Source organism: Aegilops tauschii, chromosome 5 (genome assembly GCF_002575655.3).
Source record: "Aegilops tauschii subsp. strangulata cultivar AL8/78 chromosome 5, Aet v6.0, whole genome shotgun sequence".
NCBI classification, from domain to species: Eukaryota; Viridiplantae; Streptophyta; class Magnoliopsida; order Poales; family Poaceae; genus Aegilops; species Aegilops tauschii.
In genome coordinates, this window is record NC_053039.3 from 237,070,832 (window position 1) to 237,078,602 (window position 7,771).

Here is a 7,771-nt window from a genome sequence, read left to right on the forward strand (position 1 = left end):
TGACAAGTAATAATAAATTTTAGCATGTAATAAAAATGTTTTCCTACCAAATACCACTTACCAAAGGCGCTTAATTAACTCCCCGGAAATGGCGCCAAAAAAGAGTCTTGATAACCCACAAGTATAGGTGATCAATCCTAGTCCTTTCGATAAGTAAGAGTGTCGAACCAAACAAGGAGCAGAAGGAAATGAGAAGTGGTTTTCAGCAAGGTATTATTTGCAAGTACTGAAAGTAGCGGTGCCAGATAGTTTTGTATCAAGGAAATACATAACAATTAACAAGTAGCAATAGTAACAAAGGTGCAGCAAGATGGCCCAATCCTTTTTATAGCAAAGGACAAGCCAGAAAATTCTCTTATAGTAAGCAAAGCATTCTCGAGAACACATGGGAATTCTCGCCTAGTCACGTTCATCATGTTTAGTTGATTCGTGTTCACTACTTTGATAATTTGATATGTGGGTGGACCGGTACTAGGGTGTCATTCTTACTTGAACAGGCAACCCTCTTATGATTAACCCCTCTCGCAATCATCCGCAGCTACAAAATAAGAATTAAGTCAAATCTAACCATAACATGAAACATATGGATCCCAATGAGTCCCTTACGGAATAATGCATAAACTAGGGTTTAAGTTTATGTCATCTCATAACCAATCATCTACTTATTACTCCCCAATACCTTCCCTTAGGCCTAAGTATGGTGAAGTTATTGGAAATAAGCCCTTGAGGCAATAATAAATTGGTTACTATCATATTTCCCTGTTCATGATGATTGTTTATTATCCATGCTATAATTGTATCGATTGGAAACTCAAATACATGTGTGGGTACATAGACAACAACATGTCCCTAGTGACCTCTACCATACTAGCTCGTTGATCAAAGATGGCTATGGTTTCCTAGTCATAGACATGAGTTGTCATTTGATGACGGATCACATCATTAGGAGAATGATGTGAAGGACAAGACCCAAACTATGAACGTAGCATATGATTGTGTCAAGTTTATTGCTATCGTTTTCTGCATGTCAAGTATATGTTCCTATGACCATGAGATCGTGCAACTCACTGACACCGGAGGAGTACCATGTGTGTACCAAACGTCGCAACGTAACTGGGTGACTATAAAGGTGCTCTACAGGTATCTCCGAGGGTGTCTGTTGAGTTGGCATGGATCAAGACTAGGATTTGTCACTCCGCATGACGGAGAGGTATCTCAGGGCCCACTCGATAATACAGTATCACAATGAGCTTGCAAGCAATGTGACTAATGAGTTAGCCACGGGATATTGTATTATGTAACGAGTAAAGAGACTTGCCGGTAACAAGATTGAACTAGGTATGGAGATACCGACGATCAAATCTCGGGCAAGTAACATACCGATAGACAAAGGGAACTGCATACGGGATTAGCTGAATCCTTGACATCGAGGTTCGACCGATAAGATCTTCGTAGAATATGTAAGAACCAATATGGGCATCCAGGTCCCGCTATTAGTTATCGACTATAGAGGTGTCTCGGTCATGTCTGCATAGTTCTCGAACCCGTAGGGTCTACACACTTAACGTTTGGTGACGATATAAGTATAGTTGAGTCATTATGGTGGTTACCGAAGGTTGTTCGGAGTCCCGGATGAGATCCCGGAAGTGACGAGGAACTCCGGAATGGTACGGAGGTTAGACGAAGGGTATTGGAGTCCAGAATTGTTCTGGGGGAACCGGGTGATGACCAACGTCACCGAAAGGGGTTTTGGGGGGCCCGACAAGTGTTTGGGGGCCCCATGGGCCAAGGGGAGGGGGCAAACCAGCCCACTAAGGGGTTGGGCGCTCCCCTCACCCCATCTCACGTAACCAGGAGGGTTGGGGGCGTTCCCCTAGGGCTTCCCACCTCCTGGCTTGGGGGCAAGTCACCCTAGGGGAGATCCCATCTGCCCTGGCCGCCGCCCCCCCTAGGGGAAAACCTAGGGGCGCCACCTCCTCCTTCCTTCCCCTATATATAGAGAGGTAGAGAGAGGGCAGTCACACCTGAAGAGCACATCTCCATGCAATGGCGCTGCCTCTCCTCTCCCTCGCATCCCTCTTCCTCTCCGTAGTGCTTAGCGAAGCTCTGCTGAGATTCCGCCACCACTACTGCCACCACGCCGTCGTGCTGCCGGAGGACTCGAGCTACTACTTCATCATCGCTCACTGGATCGAGGAGGTGAAGGTGTCATCAAGCCGTACGTGTGTTGAACACGGAGGTGTCGTCCGTTCGGCACTTGGATCGGGAGTTCGCAGGACTGATCGTGATTGGATCGCGAAGACATTCGACTACATCAACCGCGTTTCTTAATGCTTCCGCTTAGCGATCTACAAGGGTATGTAGATGCAATCTCTCCTCTCATAGATGGTGATCTCCTAGATTGATCTTGGTGAGCGTAGGAAATTTTTTGTTTCCCATGCAACGTTCCGCAATAGTGGTATCAGAGCTAGGTCTATGCGTAGATGACATCATGAGTAGAACAGAAAGGAGTTTGTGGGCATTGATATTCATATTGCTTCCTTCATTGGTCTTTTCTTGATTCAACAGTATTGTGGGATAAAGCGGATCGGACCAACTTTACATGTCCACGTACATGAGTCCGGTTCCATCGACAGACATGTGACTTTGTTGCATAAAGATGGCTGGCGGGTGTCTGTCTCTCCCACCTTAGTTGAATCGGATTCGACAAAGGCGGTCCTTGCAGAAGGTTAAATAGCAACTTGCATATCACCATTGTGGCTTTGCGTAGGTAAGAATCATTCTTGCTAGATACCCATATAGCAGCCACGTAAAACATGCAGCAACAATTAGAGGACGTATAACTTGTTTTTGCAGGGTATGTTGTGATATGATAGGGCCAAAGACATGATGATGTATATTTGATGTATGAGATGATCATGTTTGTAATAGTTTATATCGCCTTGCATGTCAATGCATACGGCAACCGGCAGGAGCCATACGGTTGTCTTTAATTATTGTATGACCTGCGTGTCAATCATTAAGTGCTATGTAATGCTTTACTTTATCGCTAAGCGGTAGCAATAGTAGTAGAAGCATGGTTGGCGTGACAACCCCGATGACGACACAAGGATGGAGATCATGATGTCATGCCGGTGCTTTGGAGATGGAGATCAAAAGCACAAGTTGATGGCCATATCATGTCACTTATGATTTGCATGTGATGTTAATCCTTTTATGCATCTTATTTTGCTTAGGACGGCGGTAGCATTATAAGGAGATCCCTCACTAAAATTTCAAGATAAAATTGTGTTCTCCCTAAGTGTGCACTCTTGCGAAAGTTTGTCATTTCGAAGCACCACGTGATGATCGGGTGTGATAGACTCTATGTTCACATACAACGGGTGCAAGCCAGTTTTGCACATGCGGAACACTTGGGTTAAGCTTGACGAGCCTAGCATGTACAGCCATGGCCTCAGAACACAAGAGACCAAAAGGTCGAACATGAGTCATATAGTAGATATGATCAACATGGAGATGTTCACCATCGAACCCACCTCATGTCACGTGATGATCGGACTTGGGTTGGTGAATTTGGATCGTGTTACACTCGGACAACCGGCGGGATCTTGATTTGAGTGGGAGTTCTTAGGTAATAATATGATTAATTGAACTCATTTATCATGAACATAGTCTAAATTGTCTTTGCAAATTATGTTCAATAGCTCGCTATAGCTCCCTGTTTTAATACGTTCCTAGAGAAAGACTATGTTGAAAGATATTGTAAGCAATTATGCAGACTAGGTCCGTAGTCTGAGGATTGTCCTCACTGCTACACGGAAGGCTTATGTCCTTGATGCACCGCTCGGTGTGCCAACCCCTCTAGTGTCGTCTATAGATGTTGTGAACATTTGGCATACACGTTGTGATGACTACTTGATAGTTTAGTGCGCCATGTTTTACGGCTTAGAATCGGGGCTCCAAAGGCGTTTTGAACGCCATGGAACATATGAGATGTTCCAAGAGTTGAAGTTAGTATTTCAGGCTCATGCCCGTGTTGAGAGGTATGAGACCTCTGACAAGTTCTTTGCCTAGAAGATGGAGGAGAATAGCTCAGCCAGTGAGCATGTGCTCAGAATGTCTGGGTGCTATAATCACTTGAATCAAGTGGGAGTTGATCTTCTAGATAAGATAGTGATTGAAAGAGTTCTCCAGCCACTATCACCAAGCTACTAGAGCTTCATGACGAACTATAACATGCAAGGGATGGAGATGATCCCGGAGCTGTCTGTGGTGCTTAAGGCTGCGGAGGTAGAGATCAAGAAGGAGCATCAAGTGTTGATGGCTAACAAGACCACTGGTTTCAATAAGGGCAAGGGCCAGAAGGGAAACTTCATGAATGGCAAACCAATTGCCGCTCTAGTGAAGAAACCGAAGGTTGAACCTAAACCCGAGACTAAGTGATTCTATTGTAAGGGGAACGGTCACTGGTAGCGGAACTGCCCCAAATACTTGGTAGATAAGAAGGCTGGCAACTTCAACAAAAGTATATTTGATATATGTGTTATTGATGTGTACCTTACTAGTACTCCTAGTAGCACCTGGGTATTAGATACCGGTTCAGTTGCTAATATTGATAATTCGAAACAAAAGTTGCGGAATAAACGAAGACTAGCTAAGGGTAAGGTGACGATGTGTGTTGGAAGTGTTTCCAAGGTTGATGTGATCACCATCACACGCTCCCTCTACCTTCGGGATTAGTGTTAAACCTAGATAAATGTTACTTGGTGTTTGCGTTGAGCATGAACATGATTAAGATCATGTTTTATTGCAACGTGGTTGTTCATTTAAGTCAAAGAATAATGGTTATTCTGTTTACATGAATAATACCTTCTATGGTCATGCACCCAATGTGAATGATTTATTGAATCTCGATCGTAGTGATACACATGTTCATAATATCGATGCCAAAAGATGCGAAGTTAATAATGATAGTACCACTTTCTTGTGGCACTACCACTTAGGTCTTATTGGTGTAAAGTGTATGAAGAAACTCCATGTGGATGGACTTTTGGAGTCACTTGACTTTGAATCACTTGACATATGCGAACCATGCCTCATGGGTAAGATGACTAAAACCCCGTTTTCCGAAACAATCGAACGGGCAAGTGACTTGTTGGAAATCATAAATGCTGATGTGTGTGGTGCGATGAGTGTTGACGCGCGTGGTGATATCGTTATTTCCTCACCTTCACTGATGATTTGAGTAGATATGGGTATGTTTACTCAATGAAGTATAAGTCTGAAACGTTTGAAAAGTTCAAGCAATTTCAGAGTGAAGTTGAGAATCATCATAACAAGAAGATTAAATTCCTACGATCTGATCGAGGGGGAGAATATCTGAGCTATGAGTTTGGAAATCACTCAAGACAATGTGGAATTGTTTCACAATTGATGCCACCTGGAACACCACAGCGTAATGGTGTGTCCGAACATCGTAATCGTACCTTATTGGATATGGTGCGTTCTATGATGTCTCTTGCCGATTTGCCACTATCGTTTTGGGGTTATGCATTAGAGAGAACTACATTCACTTTAAATAGGGCACTATCTAAGTCTGTGGAGATGACACCGTATGAATTGTGGTTTGGCAAGAAACCTAAGTTATCATTTCTTAAGGTTTGGGGCAGCGATGCTTATGTCAAAAGGATTTAGCCGGAAAAGCTCGAACCCAAAGAGGACAATTACATCTTCATAGGGAACCCAAAAGATAAGATTGGGTATACCTTCTATCTCAGATCCGAAGGCAAAGTGTTTGTCGCTAAGAATGGGTCCTTTCTTGATAAAGAGTTTCTCTTGAAAGAATGAGTGGGAGGAAGATAGAATTTGATGAGGTTGTTGAACCGTTACTTCAACCAGAGAGTAGCACAGCACAAAAGATGTTTCTGTGGCACCTACATCAGTTGAAGAGGAATCTAATGATGATGATGATCATGAAGCTTTGGATCAAGTTACTATCGATCCTCGTAGGTCGACAAGGGTACGTACAGCTCCTGAGTGGTACAGTAACCCTGTCTTAGAGGTCATGTTGTGGGCAACAACAACGATGAACCTGCGAGCTATGGAGAAGCGATGGTGGGCCCGGATTCCAACAAATGGTTAGAGGCCATGAAAATCCGAGATCGGATCCATGTATGAGAACAAAGTACGGACTTTGGTGGACTTGCTCGATGATCGGCAAGCCATTGAGAATAAATGGATCTTGAAGAAGAAGACAGGCGCTGATGGTAATTGAGGGAGTCCTGGATTAGGGGGTCCTCGGACAGCCGGACTGTATCCTTTGGCCGGACTATTGGACTATGAAGATACAAGATTGAAGACTTCTACCCGTGTCCGGATGGGACTCTCCTTGGCGTGGAAAGCAAGCTTGGCAATACGGATATGTAGATCTCCTCCCTTGTAACCGACTCTGTGTAACCCTAGCCCCCTCCGGTGTCTATATAAACCGGAGGGTTTAGTCCGTAGGACAACAACAATCATACCATAGGCTAGCTTCTAGGGTTTAGCCTCTACAATCTCGTGGTAGATCAACTCTTGTAATACTCATATCATCAAGATCAATCAAGCAGGAAGTAGGGTATTACCTCCATTGAGAGGCCCGAACCTGGGTAAACATCGTGTCCCCCGCCTCCTGTTACCATCCGCCTTAGACGCACAGTTCGGGACCCCCTACCCGAGATCCGCCGGTTTTGACACCGACATTGCTGCTTTCATTGAGAGTTCCACTGTGCCATCACCGTAAGGCTAGATGGCTCCTTCGATCATCGGCAACGATGCGATTCAGGGTGAGGTTTTCCTCCCCGGACAGATCTTCGTATTTGGCGGCTTCATACTGCGGGCCAACTCGCTTGGCCATCTGGAGCAGATCGAGAGCTACGCCCCTGGCCATCAGGTCAGGTTTGGAAACTTGAACTATACTGCCAACATCTGCGGAGACTTGATCTTCGACGGATTCGAGCCCATGTCAGGTGCGCCGCACAATCACGAAGAGCATGACTTTGCCCTGCCGTTGGAGAGTGTTCGGGAGATCACACCTGCAACTACTCCGACCCTCAATCCGGAACAAATTGCGCCATCTGAGGACGGGTGGATGGACCCCGCCACGGAGGCCGCACACTCAGTGGCGATAGAGTCGAATACTGACTTCACCTCCTACGAGACCCGTGTTGCCGAACCGTTGGATTCGTCCCCGGCCATGGGCTCCGAGCCGCCTGCGTCCGTGCCTATCGAATCCGATTGGGCACTGATCATGGAGTTTACCTCCGCGGATATCTTTCAGCACTCGCCCTTTGGAGACGTGCTAAACTCGTTAAGGTCTCTCTCTCTCTGTGTCAGGAGACCCTTGGTCGAACTATGTCCGGCTAGAATGGGATGCGGACGACGAAGAAATTCGCTCCCCACCCACCACCCACTTAGTATCCACTGTCGACGATTTAACCGACATGCTCGACTTCGGCTCCGAAGACATCGACGGTATGGACGACGATGCAGGAGACGAACAAGAACCACCGCCCACAGGGCGCTGGACTGCCACCTCATCGTATGACATATACATGGTGGACACCCCCAAAGAAGGGGATGGCGATAAGACAACGGAGGATAATCCCTCCAAGAAGCAATCCAAGCACCGACGTCAGCGGCGCCGCTCTAAGTCCCGCCATAGAAAAAGCAGCGATACCGGCACAAGAGACAATAATGCTCCGGATAGTGCCGAAGACGACAATAATCCCCT